Source organism: Myxocyprinus asiaticus, chromosome 31, assembly GCF_019703515.2.
Source record: "Myxocyprinus asiaticus isolate MX2 ecotype Aquarium Trade chromosome 31, UBuf_Myxa_2, whole genome shotgun sequence".
In the NCBI taxonomy this organism is placed as follows: Eukaryota; Metazoa; Chordata; class Actinopteri; order Cypriniformes; family Catostomidae; genus Myxocyprinus; species Myxocyprinus asiaticus.
This window is the reverse complement of record NC_059374.1, coordinates 42690814-42712646: the sequence shown is the minus strand read 5'-3', so window position 1 is coordinate 42712646 and position 21833 is coordinate 42690814. Positions and strand designations below refer to the sequence as shown.

The window sequence follows — 21833 nt, the reverse complement described above, 5'->3', positions numbered from 1 at the left end:
TTGTCAACATTAAGTGAAAAAGAGTATTTTGATCCTTCTTTTTTGCAACCATGCAATATGGCCGGTTTAAAATGTTGTTTTAGAAATGGCTCACCGCTCATAAGAGGTGCATAAACAGTGCAATTTCCTAAAGAAAAAAATTTATTATAACACTATGATACAGTAAAATATAGACCTAAATGAAAAAGGGTTTTGTTCCTTTGTTTAAAACGTTATTTTCTTATGGTATGGTTGACATATCTGTGGCATTGCCCAGACGCAGAGTTCTTTCTTCATCTGCCGCAATTCTCTGATTGGTCGATTTCCCCCCGCAGGATCATGGGTAATGTAGTTCTTCGCCAGAAATTCCACAAAAAAAATAAATAAATAAATAACGTGGACTGATGGCTTCAACAGAAGCATATACCATCGGTTAACAACCTCAGAGGTCTGCCTATAAACGTTTATAAGTTATGGTTATAAATCAGTTCGCCTGTGGAGAAAATGTATTCCAGAACCAGTGTGTTGGGCTCTAATGCTGTTCTGTGTTTTAATGTTTTTAATGTCTTTGTATGTAGGCATGTACATGTATTCGATCGGACTTTGGCAGTTGATGCTGATTTGATGCTAATGACAAAAGAAGCTTTTTACATGGTAAACATGTACCTGGACTGTCCAGGGCCCAGATCACATGGCATTTATGCGGTTGTTACTATATTTAGCCTCAACAGGATGTAGAATATCTCAAAATGGCTTCGGAGATGTATCATAGCCCTCAATCTCTCGGCCAGAGTTCCCGTCTCTGTTTGGTATGTTTTTCTCCCCTCTGATATGGAGAAAACAATTGTTTCCTGCATCCAACACTGTGTTTCAAAGACAGACAAAGTGAATATTTAAAAGAGCTCTTCTTTAACATTTCATCACAAGATGCACTCCGGGTTTCTGGAGGCGATATTCTCCTCTCTGCCTCATCTGTGATGCATAATAGATTTGTCCCCTGGTGCTGCATAGTGCGGGTACAGATGTTAAAGTGGCCCTGGAGGAATTCATACAGTACCTGCTTTAAGAGGTCATAATTCTGCTGGAGGGTTCGGAGGACAGCAGCCCTCGAACCCTCCAGCGTTAGTTTGTTTGCCACATGAATCTGAAAAGCTGAGGGGAGATATTAATAAGACAGGATGACAAAGTCACACTGATCCTGTGAGAGTGTGTATGTGCTATGATTGCAGGTAGGCGTACGGGATGTAATTGTATCTCCAACTTTAATATGGGATGTTTTCTCCTCCTAGAAGTATAATCAGATTATTTGGGTCTTTTCTGTTATGTACTACCTTTTGAACTCAGTAGCTTAAAAAATGAATAAGCTTGCATGGTAATTTAAGGACGTATTGCTATAAAAGGATATAGCAGACTTTAAAGGAATATTCTTGAATCATTGACTCCTTTTTTTCCTTAAAAAGCAACATTGATGTTACAATGAGGCACTAAAGTGAATGGGGTCAATATTTGGAGGGTTTAAAGACAGAAATGTGATGCTTATCATTAAAGCACTTAAATGAATTCTTCTCTTAAAACTCATGCATTATTTAAGTTGCAAAGTTGCAAATCATTGTTTTTACAGCCTTTTTAGTGTTTATGGCATTACATTGTCACGGCAAGTTGTAAAATTGTTTATAACTTTACACAGATGTGGTTAGTAAGTGATTTTATCACAGTAAAATCATGTAAACACACATATTGTTTATGTTGTCTTGTGTCTATACTTTTAAAACAGTGATTATTTTAATGTTTACAGATTCACTTCCATTGTAAGTTTCTCACTGTAACGAAATTATTTTTGTGGTAATCAACATTATGCCACAAATGCTGTGGATTGAGCTTAACTTGTATTGAACCCGGAAACATTGCTCTGTTTGTTTTGAGAATCTCGACCAAGCCACGGATTTTCAAAACACAGAAAGGCAGGGAAAAGTCGTCCAATCGGGTATTGGATCGCTTCCTCTGCCGTTATACGTTTAGGAAATTTGCGAGAAATCACGACCATAGCGACATTGGCTCTACCAACGGCGTACGTTTGTGGCATGTTTGGCTGAAAAATGGCTTGAGTGTTATGAAAATCTGTTTTGAAAACATTCGGGTGATTCTCATGAAATCTGTCAAGAAATATCGTTGTCTCAGTGGTAAAAGACGCTGGCTACCACCCCTGGAGTTCGCTAGTTCGCTAGTTCGAATCCCAGGGTGTGGTGAGTGACTCCAGCCAGGTATCCTAAGCAACCAAATTGGCCCGGTTGCTAGGGTGGGTAGAGTCACATGGGCTAACCTCCTCGTGGTCACTATAATGTGGTTCGTTCTCGGCGGGGCGCGTGGTGAGTTGGGCGCAGATGCCGTGGTGGATGGCGTGAAGCCTCCACACGCGCTATGTCTCCGTGGCAACGCGCTCAACATGATAAGATGCACGGGTTGATGGTCTCAGACGTGGAGGCAACTGGGATTCGTCCTCTGCCACCCGGATTGAGGTGAATCACTACGCCACCACGAGGACTTAAAAGCGCACTGGGAATTGGGCATTCCAAATTGGGTGAAAAAGGGGAAAACCCCCCCCCCAATAAAAAAGAAATATCCTCGTCCTTTTTTACTCCAAATCAAAATAAACCATTAAGAAATTATATATTGCATATAAAAAATTATGCCTATTCTTAGGGTCATTAAGCTTTTTTGCATTGTCACATTATTTTCATGACAGTTGCTAACCATTTGGTCAACCCCATCAGCCTCGGGTCCGAAGGATCTCCACGTCTGGAGGTCCAAAAGCCGAGGGGTTGAGTAGAGGGGTGCTGTCGGAGATTTGTCCGACACGCTTTTTTGTGGACTTAGGTTTTGGCAGACTTTGTAAAACCTCCATGTAAGTCAAGGGGAAGGTTATGGCCGCACATCCTTGACTCAGGGCGGATGGTGGATGCTCTCACAGGTGCTGAGGGCCAGTGTAAATGGTGTGAAGTTCTCTGAGATGGTGACTGAGGCCAGGGAGGGTGGCACCCCTCGGCTTGAAGCAGGTTCTGGAGGGTCTGGATGAAGGATGGTGAAAAAACGACTAAGTCGATGCATCGAGAGCAGGTGCATCACTGACCACAGCCGCGCCACGTCGTCTCCTCCTTCGCACACCCGTCCTCCGATTCACGCCGTCCCCAGCGGGTACCCACCTGGTGGGCCTCCTCCTTCCTCCGGAGGCGGCCTACCGTGGGTTCAAAGACCCCGAGCTCGACTTCCCTGCGGGGAGGGGAGGCCGGGGCGCCCACCCATGGCAACCCAACCTCAATGTCAAAAGTGTACAACTCTTAGCGGTGGATCACTCGGCTCATGCATCAATGAGGAACGCAGCTAGCTGCGAGAATTAATGTGAATTGCAGGACACATTGATCATCGATACTTCGAATGCACATTGCGGCTGTCTGAGGGTCGCTTTCCCATCGATCGGTCCGTCCCCTCCTCGCGGGGGCCGGACCACGGCTGGAGGTCTCGCAGGCGCCCCCGAGTGCCTTCGTTCTCCTAAACGTAGACGGCGCACCCGCCCGGTCCATCGCCTCTCTCCGTGGCGCCTCCAAGCGAGGAATTGGATATTGTGATATTCTCATTACCGCAGTGATTAAAGGGGTCATGAAATGGAGAAATTTTCCTTGATGTTTAGACATATAAGAGGTAACTGTACTATAAAAACATCATGTAAATTTCATAACTCAAAACTTGCTCTCCAGTCTAAAAAGAGCATTTATAGTTGCCACCCTGCTGAATCGGCTTGTTTTGAAATCTGTGTGTACGTGACATCACGAGACATTGCTCATTTGTATTTACACATCCCACAGCATGCGTCATCGCACCCTTGGCCCCGCCCACTGCTGCACAGGTCAAGAGAGCAGGACAGACAGGCCTTGTGTGGCTAACTATTCCTGAACACCAAAGGGGACCCATCTGAACTATTTCTAATTATTTTGTATATAAACATGAACTACACCGACTCTTTGACCGCTGCCGTGGGTCTCGCTGCTGTGTCAAGTTACAACTCTGAAAGGGAGAAGCAATTCTCTTTCATTCAGCTGCTCTGCCTCTTGTTGTTTTGAGCAGAAACACGTCATGGATGCTATTTTAAATTGTTGGTGTATGTAAACATGAACTTGATGGTCGTCTTTGACTGTTTCAGTGTGTTTCCGGCGATATGCACCTCAGTACACCTTCATTTTGTGTGTGCGTCATTTCACCGTGCTTTGGACTATGTGTGTGATGTTTTTTTTTTCTTTTCTTTTTTCGGCTCATCAGCGTGGATTGCTTGAACTGTTGTTGAAGGATTGGGCACTTAAAAACACTTGGACCATATCAAAAACTTAAGCAAACCGTTTTATTCATGAACATTTCAAATGTCATGACTGTTTGATAGTTTATGGTGCTGAGTGATAACAGTTGTGCTTTAGATGAACAGTTTAATATATTCGGATGCAATGTTTTGGATGTGCGTTATGTGTAAACCTTGACATTTAGTTATATAATGTTGAGTGGTTTGTTCATTCTCTTCCGACTGAGTGTGCTGAATTTGAGGGGCTGCATGATGTTAGCCAATCATAACACTGGGCGTTTACGTTGAAGTTTTAAGGAGGCGCTTAGGCCAAAACCAAGGGTTTCAGACAGAGGGACAAAAACAGGGTGGAAAATTATCATATATGACTAAATTATGACTGTTTTGGTGCAAAAAAAAAAATAAATGAACAAATAATAATTTATAACATTACAAGTAGACCTCAGGGAAGATAGTAAATAAAAAAAAAATAACACTTCATGACCCCTTTTAAAAAAAGATGTATTATTTAAATTGTACAGTATTCAAACATCATAGTAATACTCGTATGTAATACGCCTTTCATTTCATTTTTTTAAATCATTACAACAGCATCTTTTTTATATTAATGGAGTAAAAAAAATATTGTTATGGTAATAAGAATCATCATTGAAAACAATTGCAATAGTAAAAGGAAAGCGTTACGGTAATGAGAATTGTGGAGTAAAATAAAGCTTAAATGTCTTGAAAATAATGTCATAATGCAATAATAATAATAATAATAATCCTAAATGTAGTCTGCAATTTCTTTATGCAAACTATAATGTAATCTATTGCTTTGCGGTTAAATATGTCAAGGACACGATTTGTGAGAATCACCCTGTTTTTCTTTTGTTTTTTTTTTTGTTTTTTTGTTTTTTGCAATGCTGTTTAGTGACTCTAGTGGTGCAGATGACATACTTTACCTTTAAAACAAATTTCAAATTAATGAATATATTGAATACTTTAAATGAGTTAGCATGATTTCCTAAAATATGGTGCAAAAAAGCTTTTCTGTGTCTAAAGTGTAGGAAGTAATTTATAAATATTTTTGAGCGCTGGCTTTGCTGTGTTATATCTCTCTCAGTAATGGGAGCGTTGAATCATACGAGACTGTGAAAGAAATTACTCTAGCACAAAAACTGTTTGGAGTCTGAAGCCAGAGGAGCTTAAAGAAGATGAGTAGAGAAAACAAACAACACAATGAGACCAGACTGAGAAAATCTGAAAACCATATTTACAGAGGATGCTATTAAACACTGTACACTGGAGACTCAATCTCTCTCACACTATCCAGACAGAGATTGCAGATTTGATACCTTAGTGTTGTTTTTATGTGAACATTTCAGACAAACTGATGATTTGATATGATGGAGTAGCAGTTGGATTCTTTGAGTATTGTTATAATGATCCTGGAAGAATTTTGAAGGCTATATTCTACACTAAATATTTCATTTTTATTCCATGAAGTACATTTATAATGTTAGTGTTGTAGCAAGAATAGTCATTATTTAGTTTTTCATGACCATTTTCTACCTTCTCTATGACCTTCTGACTTTAACAGGCTGTTTTCACTACTGTATCTTTAAGATTAATATGTAAATTACCTGTTTTTGATTGGCTCTGAATATCAATCAGGGCGGGTCATGTTGATGAATATTGAATAGGTGCTGAATATGTAAATATGGGTAGTCATATGTTAATGAGCTCATGGGTGATGTCATAATCATGATGATATCTGAACAGGTCGTTTTTGCCGTTTTTTTCATCATATGTCCCATTTAAATAATTAAAGTTTTAACTTTTTACTTGTTTTTGTTTTCAAGGTTATCTTCACTCTTTCCAGATATTAATGCGATGTGTTGCTGTGGGTCCAGAGAATCCCCGGCGGTACAGGCACAGAAAAAAATAGAAGAAATAAAAGATAGATAAATGAAGAATAAATATATAATGCAGATGTGAATGAGGCTCCTGCTGCCGTATGGCTGCTTAATATATAGTATGTTCAGCAGATTGTGTGCAGATCGTACAACATACAGAGAATAATGATGACAGGGAGAGAGAGAGAGAGAGAGAGAGAGAGAGAGAGAGAGAGAGAGAGAGAGAGATTAAAACAGCTGGGAGACAAACTTCTTTGTGGAAGTATTTTTATCTCACCAACATTCATCTTATTAATCACTGAATCTCATCATGTTTGTGCTGTTTACTTTTACAGTCTTGTGTACGTCTCATTGGGTGGAAGATGTTGTTGGCAGGGGCATAGGACCAATAAACTCGTTGTTTAGTGAGGTCAACTATTTTGGAGTTTTTCTATAAACAGTATATTTAATTAAAAAAAAAATTAAAAATCTTCTACTTTTTTAGTGGTGATGCTTTAATTAGCATGTTGTGCTTTAGCGGTTAGACAGATTGCACATTAAAACCACTTTTGAAAAGTTGCATCTTTAAATTCATCCCCTTTAAAGCAGTGCTTAATGAAAGCGGCCCCTGTATTCTGTTCCATTCTGTTGCGCTCCATCCAGCTGTTTTTCAATGCAAGAATGCATCATATGTGAACTCTCTGGAGAAACGCTTCCAGCTTAATTACTTCCTTAAGACCAATTTGTCAACTAATCATTCAGGCAACCCAACGACTAGTCAATTCTGATGATATGTAGTTTTGTACATCAGTAGTCGGAACATTCTGTATGGCAGACATTAATAAGTCGGTGCTAGCAAAAGTAAAATTATCATTTACAACTAAGGCTTCTGCTGGGTCTCTGTGGCGGGCAGGGCGGGGCCAAGCGGCATCTGGGCAGAACAAGGCCGGGAAGATAAGTGGTGAATGAGTTCCACCTGTGTGCCACACCAGTCTCTCGTTCCAGTGTGGGGCGGTGGGAGTATTTAAGGAGAGGAGACAGTGGCAGACGGAGAGAGAGGTACGCCAGTGTGTTTGTCGACGTGTTAGTGTGAAGCGACTGCTGAAAAGCAATGTATGATATGTGACACTGTAAAATGTACAGTGTTTGTACAATAAATGTCTTTGTGTTGTCAAACTGGTCCCAGCTTCCTCCTTTGCCATCCTGGAATTGTTATGCTGGTGCCGAAACCCTGGAAGGAGGAAGGATGCGCTGTCGTGGAGTCCTCGCTGCTGCCGTCCGCCGGGAAGCGGAGGAGCTGCTGCTGTCTGTCAGGAGAAAGAGGAGCCGTTGCCATCCGCCATGAGCCGGAGGAACCCCTGCCGTCCGCCAGGAAGTGGAGGAGTTGTTGCCATCTGCCAGGGAATGGAGGACTCTCTGCCGTCTGCCAGGGAACAGAGGAGTGGCTGTTGTCCGCCAGGGGGCGGAGGAGCGGCTGAGGACCAGTCGACAGCATGTCCAGGGCCAGCGAGCCCATCTCTCTCTCTCCTCTCTCTCTCTCTCCTCTCTCTGCTTTCTTCTCTCTCTCTCTATTCCCCCACACCTCCTCTCCCTCGTCCTGTTCCCAGACACATGTGAGTTGGACCCAAAGACCATACTGATGTGCCAACGGTCCCTCCCTAGAAATGGGGAGTGGGAGGGGAGGGGGTAGGTCACAGCCTGGAGAATTCCCCGGCCTGAATTTGGCGATGGGGATATGTGGTGCAGGGTGGGGCTGTGCAGCCTCTGGACAGAGTGAGGCCGTGAAGATAAGTGGTGAATGAGTTCCACCTGTGTGCCACACCGTTCTCGCATTCCAGTGAGGGGTGGTGGGAGTATTGAAGAAGAGGAGGCAGCAGCAGACGGAGAGAGAGACACCTGAAGCTGTGCGTTTGTCGTCATGTTAGTGTGATGCAACTGCTGAAAAGCAGTGTGTGATATGTGACACTGAAAAGCGTATAGTGTTTGTACAATAAATGTCTACGTGTTGTCAAGCCGGTCCCAGGTTCCTCCTTTGCCATCCTTGAATTGTTACACTCTGCTTTACATGGCCAGCTAGTTTTTCTTTGCGCTTAAACTTTTAAAATATAATTTTGCTCCGAAAAAGTGGGGGAACCCAAACTTTAATCCTTTAAGCTTTGAAGGTGTTTTTAAAAATGTTCAGTTTCATAACCAAAATTAAAGGCTTATATATCAACGTAAACGAAAAAAAAGAAGGGGGGTCAAGTATTCTTCTGATTTGACCATATATCTCTGGTTGTAAATAAGGTGGCTCTGAAAAACTGCTTTTGTTTATTTCCCGATCATTTCAACTGTATCTGAGAAAAATTGTCGTGTTGATACGACAAAGCAATCAAAAGTTACAGCATTAAAAAAAAATAATCATAGTGTCCAAAAGCCTCTTTAGACAAATAAAACAGAATAATTGTATGTAAGAACTAATTACACATGCAAACACAACAATGATTTTAGTAATGAGATTTCACAGAATGAGTTTCATTCTGTGTCATTTGAGTCATCATTGAGTCTGTGTCATGTATTTGGCGCCATCTCCTGGTGGCCATATGTAACATTGTGCTTCATGTGGATTATCTAATGATCTATACATCTGATTATCTTGTGTGTGGACTCGTTTGAAAGATTATCGCCTTCTCTAAGTAATGATATGTGAACTTTTATGTATTCTACTGTTTGAGAGCTTTCCAACAACATATGACACATGGCTATTTGATGAGTTTGATGTTTTTACTGATTGCAATAATATGTACAGTGCATTTTTTAAAATAAATTATAAGAAGGAACACTTCTGATTTGTCTGCCAATTTCAAAGCACTTGTTCAGTTTTGGTCATAATGCCTACATGCATTGAAAAGTAGAGCTTCTAAGCTTTCAAACGATACCTATTTTGTGTTTGTCAAGACTGTAGTTTACACTTTTGACTCGTTTATGTGGGTTTCTTCAACTTCAGGCACTTTTAGCACTGTGGACTGTAGGAAGTAAAGTCTCGTTTAAAAAAAAAAGTATTTTTATACTGGATTTTCATAGTTTAATATTGAACATATTAGCATTTAAAAAGTACCAAAAATAGTTTCCAGTCAGTTTTAATGTGACCTTCATATAAATAAAATAATAAAAAAAAGTTGAAATCTGTTAGTTTCAATAAAAATCAACCCCTGGGACATGAAATCGCTCAAGTTGAAGAAACACAAATTTACCAACAAATTGATACATGACCAGTGTTGGGAGGGTTACTTTTGAAATGTATTCCACTACAGATTACAGAATACATGCTGTAAAATGTAATTTGTAATGTATTCCATTAGATTACTCAAGGTCAGTAATGTAATCTAAATACTTTGGATTACTTCTTCAGCACTGGTAGATTTTTTCACTTGTTTTGACTATAAAAACTCTAACAGTACAGTAAGACAAAATACACATGTTAAAAATACATTCTCTGAAAAACCGAAATATCTTATGCAGTGTTGTTTCTAAAACAAGATAAATCAAAATGATCTTGTTTTAAGGATTTTTAGATATTTTTACAGGAAAACAATACAAAAATTATTATCAAGAATATGATTTTTGCACTAATATCAAAGGTCTTACTAGAAAAAAGAAATTATGATCTAACGTGAATTTTCTTGATAAAAAATATGATCGTGTCTGGTAACGTGCATGTAAAATGGCTAGAAATAGCATTTTAGCTTAGCGTAAAGCTGACAATTTACACAAGGTTTATTTCTATTTCTTCTGCTCCAAACTTACTTCAAACGTACTTCATTTTTATTCACTAGCCCATTTTATTCTCTTAGTCTGTGTGTGTGTGTGTGTGTGTGTGTGTGTGTGTGTGTGTGTGTGTGTGTGTGTGTGTGTGTGTGTGTGTGTGTGTGTTTGTGAGAGGCTTGTGAAGGCAGATATGATTTTAACAGCATTAAACTACATTAGTTCAAGGTTAAGATTAAGTTTAAAGGTTTGAGATTTGCCATACGAGTTCTTAAAACCAAACACACACACACACTGAGCGGTTAAGGCGTCATATGATTTCAGCTGGCATTGAGTGTTTTGAAGAACATTTGATAATCCTGTGGAGAGATTACACACTTAATCTGAAGGAAATTACAAAAGCATTTGTGGGGAATTAAGCAAATGTGAAGCATAAATCCACAGCAGAAAATGTTCTTTACATGAATATTGTGTCTTTCTTCTTGAGTTTAGCTGAATTTATCTTTCAAAACAGGATCTTTTTAAAACTGACATTCGTCCAAGAACTATCTGGATGCAAGGAAGGTTTTATAAAATAATTTAGCTGAAGCCAAACAGCAAAATGATGTCACACACACATGTTAAGCTGTACATTGCAGCTATACAGTCATGCAGCTCTGTGTTGACGTGTCGCAGGATCGTAAAATGCACAACTGCAGAGAACCGCAGAGAGGGAGGAGACTGGTTAAAAACAGGTCACACCAAACAACCGCCCACATTCAGGCTGGTACATTCAGGTAGATCTTGTATTTATGAACTCTGAAATGTTATACTGACTTTCAATTGCAATTAACTAAATATTAAATATATTAAAACAGTCATAATTTATTAATATATGATCATTTTCCACCCTGTCTCTGGGCCCCTGTCTGAAATGCTCGGTTTTGGCCTAAGTGCTTCTTTAAAACTTCTTATTGGCTAACATCGTGCAGCCCCTCAAATACAGCCATATTTGAAACTCAATCGGAATATTCACAATATTATAAAAGTACATTTCAGAATTTACTGTTAACTGTTAACACTAATGCCTTTCTACACCAGACGTGAGAGTCACGTCAAAAGCAATAGAACCCATTATAATCAATGATGCTGTCTGCCATGGAAGTGTCCGTTGCGGTGCGTCGAGTCGCGCAGACAGTAAATGGATGTCCCGTTCAATTTTGTGTTGCACGCGCTGGCGTTACTACTGCCAAAAACCCAAATAAACTGTTTAGAAAGTTTGTGTCGATGCGCCCAGTGTAGAGAGCGCCATCCGGTGTAGAGAGCCTCAAGCCGTCGCATCACGTCAACGGACGCGCCCGGTGTAAACAGGGTGTCAGCACCATATACTATCAAACAGTCATGACATTTTAAATATTCATGAATGGAACTGTTTACTTACGGTTTTGCAATTGGGTCCAAGTGTTTTAACTGCCACATCCTTCAATAACAGTTCTTTTGCAAAGCCTGAATCATTTTATGACTGGTTCACAAGCAATCCATGCTGATATCAGCCGAAAAAACATGCAATGCTTGCTGAAATACGCCCAAAGCATGGTGTTAACTGGACGCACACACATCCAGTTTTCAGTATCATCCTGCAGTGAAATGCACATTGCCGGAAACGCATCAAGATGGTCAAAGACGTCCAACCAGTGCATGTTTACCCACATAAACCATTAAAAATAGCGCAGATGAGCGAAAGAACGCATACATGACGCGTTTGTGCTCAAAACAACAAGAGGCAGCAGCTGAATGAAACCGAATGGCTTCTCCTTTTCAGAGTTGTAACTTGACACCGTGTCTTTTAAAAGCAGATACATGACAGTGGTCAAAGATGTCTGTCTAGTGCATGTTTATATACAAAAATGATTCCAAATAGTCCAGATGTGTCCCCTTGGTGTTCATTAATAGTTTGGCCACACTAGGCCTGTTTGTCCTGCTCTCTTACTCATTGAGTGCGAACTGAGTGCAAGTGGGCGGGGCCAAGGGTGCGATGATGTAAAGTAGGCATTGATGTTTTTTCACTGTAGAGGCGGTCATGAATTAATGTGCCCCCAAATGACGTAGGGAAGTTGCCGAAGTAGAGAGTGTTTTTGCAGCTTGGTTTCAATAAAAACTTAATTTGCATTGGGGATTTGAGTTATTCTTATATGCCAAAATATCAGGGAAAATTTGATTCCTCATGACATGACCCCTTTAAATTAATGTTCAGGTGAGTGTGTTTGATTCCTCACTCGGCTTCATTGCTGCGTTCACAATATTACGTGACAAATGTAGTGTTTTGTGACACTACAGTGCTACTCGTTGGAAAATGTTGTGAAAATAGCTGAGCTTACTGTCAAACTACCAAAAAATTATGTTAGTACTTTTAGTACTTTTAGTTAGTTACTCCCCAACACTGGAATAGAGAGATGACTTTAAGATATTTTATGACATTGTGCCGTAGATGTGACTACAAATTGACGTCTGTCTGGGTCATATTCATTCATATGAAAATCACTTGGGTAAAACAGCGACACATTATTGGCATTAATGTTACACACTTTCAGTCTGTTCCCTGCAAAATAAAGCATTCAAATGTGTTTTATAGCAGTGAACGTCCATGAATATTAAAACCTGACTGATACGGCTTTGTGTTTGACAAAGAGTGAAAAATTCAGACAGGAAAAGAACAAAAAACATTATACATTTCGTAATGGCAGACGTTGGCGTTGGACGTGTGCAAGCACTAATGAGCCGTCATCTGTGGATGGAGTGTTTCTGCGTAAAGTGCCACTCAGTGAATTATGGCAAATGTGCATGTGCGATCACGTTTTATGTACTGTGAGCGAGCAAGCTGGCATCCACCAGCCGCCAATGGATTCATTACAATGGGGTTGTTCAATGGGGTTCAGGTCTGGGCTTTGTGCTGACCAGCCAAGTTATTCCACACCAGACTCAGTAAATCAATGCTTTATAAACCTCACTTTGTGCACAAGGACAGGAACAGGATGTGCTGAAATAGAAAAGGGCCTCACCAAACTGTTGCCACAAAGTTTGTTAAATCAACCAAATTTTAGAAACTTCCTGACTAAAACTTTTGATGTTGTTAATACTTTTTCTGAAGAAAGATAAACATAAATTATGATTAAAGCCAAAATATTAAATGCCATTGGTCAGTATTTACTGAGTAGTCCATAATTTATTTTAGAGGTTGTTAAAATTACAAGTTTGGCTTATGATTTGAAGCAAAACTACATAAGTAGGTCTATTACTTACCATAAATCACCCTTTATTGCATTATATGCAAGTGGTTCTCAGTTTTTTTGGTCACACCCCCTTTGAAATAAGAAAAACTTTCACTTTTGATCAAATTTTCTGTACATTGAAAATGGGTCCATTTTAACATTTTTCGGGAGGAACTACACTGAGAGCCTCATATATTTTGGATTTAACCATATAGGGCCTTAAATATGTTTATGTAAATTGTTGGCTGGGATACAAGAACGTAACTTAACATTGAAAATACACACTACAGCTTTAAGAAATCAAACAGAATCAATTTTGAATTCATGTTTTTAAGATCTTCCCACTATCCCTCTCTCTCTCTCTCTCTCTCTCTCTCTCTCTCTCTCTCTCTCTCTCTCTCTCTCTCTCTCTCTCTTTATCTCTTTCAGAATAACCCAGCTGGTAAGTAATACACGCTTCTGGTCCTTCAGGTATTGATTCACTTCAGTGTATGTGAGGTGAAGCAGATGAGAACTAATTCCATCAGCTGAGCTTTCAATGGCCCTGTCAGTAGAAAGCAATGATACCCACAGTACACACTACAATGAGTGTGTGTGTTGGTGTGTGTGTGTACTATATGTGCTGAGGGGGAAATAATATGATTGTAGTTGTGTGCTTTGATGTCAGCAGATTTCCTTGCAAACAGAATCATGTGAGGAGATGGATGGGGCTTCTGAAGAACACATGGACTATGTTTGGAATAGCATACTGACATACTACTCTTGCTATTTCTGCAGAATGTATACTGTGCACAGTATGCACATTTCAGTATAAAATTGATGACCAACTACATTTGCTAAAATGTGCAATATACAACAGAGCATTTCCATGTGAAGAATGAACCGGAATTAATATCAACCATGATTTTTTAATCTTTATTTTGGCTCAATATTTGATCAGACTGCCAAATTTTAGGGCATCATTAAAAAAAAAAAAAAAAATGAACAAAGAATGCAAAATAACGTCCAAGATGATAACTGGACAGCACTCTCTAAAATAAACATGTAACATAATAATGTCGCATGACAACAATGTAGCATACTACTGTTTAAACCCGTACTGAAATCTAATAAATGGCCATATATGAACATATACAGTATATAAAATTATAGTTAATTTTGAGCATATATTCAAATTCAGTTAATATACATAATAAATATGTATTCTATAAATGTACAAGTATGTGACATTTTTTTATCAGTGATTACCATACATAAGCTGTATACAGTGTGTACTACAAAGTATTCAGTAAGTAGTAAGCTAGTATTCCATTTTGAACACAGCCCGTGTTGTCAGCACTAGTACTGTACTACACAGTTATCCAGTTTTTGTCAAGAGCGCTGTATCTTGCCAATGCTTTTGTTTTGGGACCCTGGTGGTCAAAATTTGGTTCAATCTGCTCTCGACATTTGAACTGACTGTCCTAAAATCATATCTTTGCTGTTGTCTAATTTGTTGGATTGTGCTTAACTTGCAGTGTATCTGTCAATGCCAGACTAGCCCCAAAATAGCTTAGTATGGAAGGTCACGTTTCCATTTTTATTGTCCAAATCACAGGGATACTTGCTCTAATCCAGGAAGAGAAGGTTTTGAAGCATCCCAACTGTAAAGTGCAGCTCTGGGGAGATTTTTACACTGCAAACACAAGGGGAGGTTTGGCCATCATTATGTGAGGGTATAGGAGAGTATGTGCTTGAGGAGAAAGAGACTGTATGAGAGAGCAGAGATGTGAGGGATTTGAGGAGAAAGGAGACATAAACAGGCCAGGAGAGGATAGAGAGAGCAGAATTTGATAATCTGAGGCAATAGCATTAAAAGTGACTTGTCCTGGTTTGACCTCTTTCTCCTTCACACTGCCTACACTGTTTATAACTTGCAGATACACTCAACATTTACTAGGTGGGACTGGGCAAAAAGTAGATTTTCAGATGAATCGTGATCTTCATTTGAACAATCCCAATATTGTTTCTTATCATATCAAATCATCTTTATGGGGCTGTTCCTTACCACCGCTCCCATCTGGCAGGAGCCGGTCTCCCAGAACATACCCTGGCCAGATGGCTGCGTAATTGCCACCAGGGCCACCACCCCTTTCATGCATTTCTTGATGCAATTCAGGGGTTAGATTTTGGTGAGACCGGCCTTATACATCTTTTTCTTGTTGGATTGGTTGAGCCCTTCGATTGGGAGATCTGAAATCCTGGACTTACTGGGGGTTGTTCATCTCAGCTTAAAGAGATGGAGTTTCTACTTTGGGAATGTGACCCCATTTCTGATGAATCCAGTCTCTGGTCCCTGTCTGCCCCTCAGTCAATTCCCAGCCCTGTCACCCTACCCCTGAGAGGCCTGCTTTGGTGAGCTGCCCATCTGGAGGAAAGAGGAGGAGGAGAAAATGCTCCTCAGCCGAGTCTGCTGCAGCTCCCCTGGAGGTGCCCATGCCCTCCCTCGCCGCTGCAGCCCCCCTGGAGGTGCACACCCTCGTTGCTGCAGTCCCCCTGGAGGTGCACACCCTTGTTGCTGCAGTCCTCCTGGAGGTACCTGTCCTCGCTGCTGCAGCACCCCTGGAGGTGCCCTCCCTTGCTGCTGCTGCACCCCTGGAGGCGCCTGCCCTTGCTGCTGCAGTGCCCCTGGAGGTGCCCGCCCTCTTGCTGCTGCGCCACTGGAGAGGCCAGAGTCCCTTGCAGATCCCCTGGAGGCGCAGTAGTCCTCTGCAGCACCGTTTCCTCTAATTCTTGCCCATTCACCAGCAACCGCCAAGCCAGTGCATTACCTGTTGGCCGCCACTGAGCCAGTCCCTTCCTATGAGCCGCTGAGCCAGTCCCTTCCCCAGATGCTGCCACCGAAACCCTTGGCCCTTTGTTCAGTCTTGTTCCCCTGTTGGTCAGTCCTATATTCCACCATCTAGTCACCTTGTCTGCCCTGCCAGGCCTTGCTCCCCATTTGCCCTACCAAGGCCAGTTCTCCAGTGGTCACCTGGTCCACTGCTTTCTTGTCTACCTGCCCTGGTCCTAGAGCTGTCCGACCTTATCCTTACTCTTGACCCACCTGAACCTCTTTTTGCTCCAATGCTGCCTAACCTCATCCCTGCTCTGGAACCACACCACCCTCTTCCCGCTCCAGGGTTTCCCGACCTCATCCCCACTCTGGAGCCGCCACCTGACCATCTTAACATTGTGGTGCAACCTGGCCTCATGCCCATCCTGGACTCGCCCAACCCTCTTACAGCTTCGGAGCCACACAAACCTTCTCCCATTTCAGAGCCACCTGACCTCGTCCCTGCTCCGAAGCTACCTCCCCTTGGGTTTCTTGCCCATGCTCTGGAGTGTTATGACCTGCTGGACCCTGCTCTCACTTCGGAACTGTCATACCTTGCACCTTGTTTTTCTTTTTACCTAGTCTTGTTATGTTCAAGAGTTGTTATTTTTATTTTTTTATTTTTTCTGGTTCCCCTTTTGCCCCTCATGGGTAGTTTATTTTACTTCATCATCATGCTGTGTTCTGGGTCATTTTGTATTAATTTTTTTGTCCAGTATTTTCCGTTTGTTGTACCTTTTATCAGTTTTCTTTAATAAAGGATTGGACTTGCCACTGTCTTCTTTTGGGTTCATTTGATGCAGTCTTGACATTTGCTTAAGATATATATATATATATATATATATATATATATATATATATATATATATATATATATATATACACACACACCATGCTATAGTAAAAGCTTTATGAAATTATTTACACAGCTCTATAATATCTAACTCCATATCTTCAAATAAATAGCAGCTGTGTTTACATTCAGAGGAGATTTTAGAATTTATTTAGAGTTAGGGATGTGATGAGCTGCTTTTTTTTGCAATTTAACATACATTAAGCATTAACAGATCACTGTGCAAAGCAAAGATTAGATGCCACGCTGTGTTCTGAATGCAGAAAGCTTTTCCTGCTAACATATATCACATGACCAGCTCCATAAAATAGCCTCAAACATAATTGGAGCTGTTTAATCACTCAATATATTAAAAGGCATTCACATTTAAAGGCTGGTGATTTTAGATTTCAGTTTGATGGCATGATCCTGTAGCTTAAAGTAGTTTGCTGGTCTTAACTGGTTTGGGCTATTTTTTTTGTTTTGTTTTGCCTGACCACATACTGATTTGCTCAGAATTCTGCCATTTTACTCTCAAAAGAGGCCAGGGGAATTCTCGCCTTCAAAAGAAATATTCAGCTCTCGGTTTGCATTGAATAAAATTTCCACATCCTTTCTCCACGCGTACTCATTCTTCAGCAGGGGTCTGTTATAGAGGAAAAGGACGAATGATTCTGACACATTCAGAGTCGGGGGTGAGCGCACTAAACATATCACTTTAGAGAAACCACACTTATGCATTTTGCATGGGCTGAATTAATGGTTGCTCTCAACAAACTGTATGTGCAAAATTACAAATGAGAGAGAGAGAGAGAGAGGCTGTTTGGAAGTAACGGGGTCATTGCAAAACATCATGTGAGAGGGCAACTTTGTAGCTCCATCTATATAGACAGCTACCTTCGAGGGCAGCAACCTATCGGAAATGTAACCTTGCAAATAGCTGATTTGAAACGGTCTACATAGGCAGCAACTCCAATTCAGCTATGAGCCACGTAAAAATAATTTTTCACTTGGCAAAACTGTAGGTATAGTAATGTGATTCTACCAAAGATGTGTAAATTAAAAGCTAATATTCCATTGCAAACATAGCCATATGATGCTGCCCTATAATCTGGTCAAAAGAAGATATCTCAGAAGGCAGCAAATTGTTGCTTCCTTTCTTTTGGAACAGACTTCATGTTGGGAGTGCGTCTATGATGCCTTAAAATTCTGCCTAGGTAGGCAGCTCACTAGGTTTTGTAAAAGGGCATTTATCTATAAAACCTGAGTGATACAGAGAGAGCGAATGTCATGAACGACCTTGAAGCTTTTCCATCATGTTGCATTTAAATTGTGAGAAATTTTGTCACACATCAGCTTAGCTCTCCTGAAGGACATTGCAAAATCACCTATCATATCTGTCCTCTGTGTGCTTTACGCAAACTGTTTATTAATGTTTCACCCTAAGCCATTCAAAGGAATCAGTCATGATTTGAATAATAACTAGACTGTTATATTTTCTGAAGAAAATGTGTTTGAGTTGTTACCTAAAACTCACCGCCACAATGCTAAGGTGTTCTGAGTGGTTGTTAGTTTACTGCTATGCGGTTGCAATGGTGTTCTGGGTGGTTGTTAGTTGGTTTCTTACTGGCCCAAGTCAAAAGGGTCCACCCACAAGGTTCTAGATATGGCTTGGTTCCTTCCTTCAATGTAAGTCTATGGAATTTTTTCGCCCATTTTATCATCTGCCAGGTGAAAATTGTAAGTCCAATCACATTGGATAGTAATAGCACACCTCTCGTCAACAAGCCGTATTATTTGATGTATTATTTATGTTCATGGGACTGAAGTTTAATGCTTAGGGTTAGTGTTTGGAGTTTGTTCAAGTCACTAACCCTAACTATGAGCAATAATAATAGGGAAGCTAGCCTTAGCAAACACCACTAATAATAATCCATGGAAAATATGTTATCCAACACAAGCCAAACTCACTGTCATAATGTTGTTAATTTTTCATGATATTCCCCTTTGTTCTGTGCTGTGCTGCAGTGCACTGATGAAATATGAATAGAGATGTGTTGAGATGGGTATTTGCCCTCTACAGCTACAGAGTTATTGCATTTGGCATTATTTTAGTTGTTATATAAACACGCTTCATAATGATGAATGTTCACAGAAGCACCTAATGCAGTTATTGATGCCATTACACGACTGTCTGACTGTTCTATAATCTGTCCTGACTGCATATTCCACCATGTGCTACACTTCACATCTCGTTTCTTCTTGTCTTGTCTTGTCTCTTATTGTCTCGTCTGTTCTCTTCTCTTCTCTTCTCTTCTCTTCTCTTCTCTTCTCTTCCCCTCTCGTCTCAACTCTTTTCTTTTATCTTCTCGTCTCGTTTTGTCTTGTCTCTTCGCTTCTCTTCTCATCTTGTCTCTCCCCTTCTCGTCTCAACTATTTTCTTTTCTTCTCGTCTCGTTTCTTCTTGTCTAGTCTTGTCTCTTATTGTCTCGTCTCTTCTCTCGTCTCTTCTCTTGTCTCTTCTCATCTCATCTTTTCCCCTCTTCTCTTCTCATCTTGTCTCACCTCTTGTCACCTCATCTTCTCTTCTCTTCTCTTCTCTTCTCTTCTCGTCTCAACTCTTTTCTTTTATCTTCTCGTCTCTTTTTGTCTTGTCTCTTCGCTTCTCATCTTGTCTCTTCTTGTCTCAACTATTTTCTTTTCTTCTCGTCTCGTTTCTTCTTGTCTTGCCTTGTCTCGTCTCTTATTTTCTTGTCTCTTCTCTTGTCTCTTCTCTTCTCATCTTTCCCCTCTTCTCTTCTCGTATTGTCTCATCTCTTATCGTCTCATCTTTTCTCTCTTCTCTTCTCTTCTCTTCTCTTCTCTTCCCCTCTCATCTCAACTCTTTTCATTTATCTTCTCGTCTCTTTTCGTCTCGTCTCTTCGCTTCTCTTCTCATCTTGTCTCTCTCCTTCTCGTCTCAACTCTTTTCTTTTCTTCTTGTCTCTTTTTGTCTTGTCTCTTCGCTTCTCTTCTCATCTTGTCTCTTCTCGTCTCAACTATTTTCGTTTCTTCTTGTCTTGTCTTGTCTCTTATTTTCTTGTCTCTTCTCTTGTCTCTTCTCATCTCATCTTTTCCCCTCTTCTCTTCTCATCTTGTCTCACCTCTTATCATCTCATCTTTTCTCTCTTCTCTTCTCTTCCCCTCTCGTCTCAACTCTTTTATTTTATCTTCTTGTCACTTTTCGTCTTCTCTTCGCTTCTCTTCTCTTCTCATCTCATCTTTTTTCTTTTCTTGTCATCTCTATTCGTCTTGTCTCATCTTGTCTCTTCTAGTCTCAACTCTTTTCTTTTCTTCTCATCTCTTTTCATCTCTTCTCTTCTTTTCTCTTCACTTCCCCTCTTGTCTCAGCTCTTTTCTTTTTTCATCTCTTTTCATCTCTTCTCGTCTCAACTCTTTTCTTTTTTCTTCTCTTCTCTTGTCTCTTCCCCTCTCGTCTCAAATTTTTCTTCTTGCCTCTTCTCCTCTCTTTTCATCTTGTCTCATCTTTTCTTATCTTGTCTCTTCTCTTCTCTATTTATCTATTTGATGAGAAAGATTTGAGTTCATATTGAGAATCCTGACTTTTGATTGCAGACTTTGTTATCTTGAAACTCATATCTGAGCACAGTTTGAGACATTATTGAGATCTTTTCTGGACCTCTAGAGGAGACACATTTGAGATTACTAGGGTCTCAGGAGAAACATCTGAGAAGTAGGAGACTTCAGCTAAAAGCTCATTTAAAAAAAGTGAGAAATGAAAGAGATCTAATTTATGATTTTTTTTTTCTGCTACATGCATTTAAACACAACAAACAAATTATTTTCTCCTCTTTCTCTTTGTTATATGCTATAGGTCTTGAAACTCTTGTGGGCACCAAAAAAAAAAAAAAAGCATAAACTGTATCTCTCTCTCTGTTGTCATGGCTACAGGTCGCATTGCTCCAGTTACCCAGAAGTCCTTGAAAAGACAGGAGATGCCCTTCTGAGATGACTGACACAGGAACAAACTTCATATCTGGTGAGAGTTTCAGTCGTCCACACCACATCTCATTTCTCTTTCTCTCTCTCTCTCTCTCTCTCTCTCTCTCTCTCTCTCTCTCTCTCTCTCTCTCTGTCTTTCGTGGTTTTTCAAACCAGTAAACAAAAACAACCTGCCAGTGGAATTCTGGGAAATAACGGATTGATGCATGCAGACAGCAGGAACAACACTGTACACACACATACAGTTAGTGAATATGTGCAATTGTCCCTTGATAATATAGAGTACTAGCAGCAAACTATGTATGAAAACAAACACCACCAAACAAACAAAGTCTAATGAAATAGTTCACCCAAAAATTAAGTAATCTTTTACTTACCATCATGTTTTTCCAAACCTGTATGTTCAAGCTCCAAAAAGGACAAAAAAGCACCACAAGTTTCCCTGAAGCTGTACAATACGTTGATGGTTACGGAAAGCTTGAAAACCAGTTGCATCTGGCGTCAATGACATCAAATGTGGTGTGATGCATCTTCACGCCGCAAGTCAAGAAGACTTGAAATATATAGTGTACAAGCCATTATGGTGTTTTTTGTCATTTTTTAAACTTCCGTTGCATGAAAAAGTGCATCTTGAATATTTAGCAAAACATCCATTTGTGTTCCACGAAAGAATAAATCTCACATTTTTTCGAATAACATGAGAGTGAGTAAATGTAGGTACAGAATAGTGATAGAGTTTTCATTTTTGGGATGAACTATCCCTTTATGAACTGAAGAGCATGTACGAAAGCCATTAGCTCATAAACACTAATGACATTCCAGCAGTTCAGTGATGTTCTGATGTTTTCCTGTAAGTCTGACGTGTGGTTTGTGTGGTCTGTTCTGGACAGCTTGAGAGCTATGACATCATATTTGACCTCCCTATCATCTCTAATGCATTACACGGCTTTAA

General features: G+C 40.2%; 1 protein-coding gene and 1 pseudogene across 3 annotated transcripts in view; both read left to right on the top strand.

Annotated features, from left to right (window-relative positions):
- The window catches only part of lrfn1 (leucine rich repeat and fibronectin type III domain containing 1), a 156401-nt gene that overhangs the window by 86894 nt on the left and 47674 nt on the right, over nt 1–21833 (top strand). For all 3 annotated transcript variants that reach the window (XM_051666241.1, XM_051666242.1, XM_051666243.1), the window contains one exon: nt 20831–20918. The gene's annotated coding sequence lies outside the window, so the exon portion shown is untranslated. The remainder of the gene's footprint in view (nt 1–20830; nt 20919–21833) is intronic.
- On the top strand, nt 3310–3438 carry LOC127422674 (uncharacterized; annotated as a pseudogene).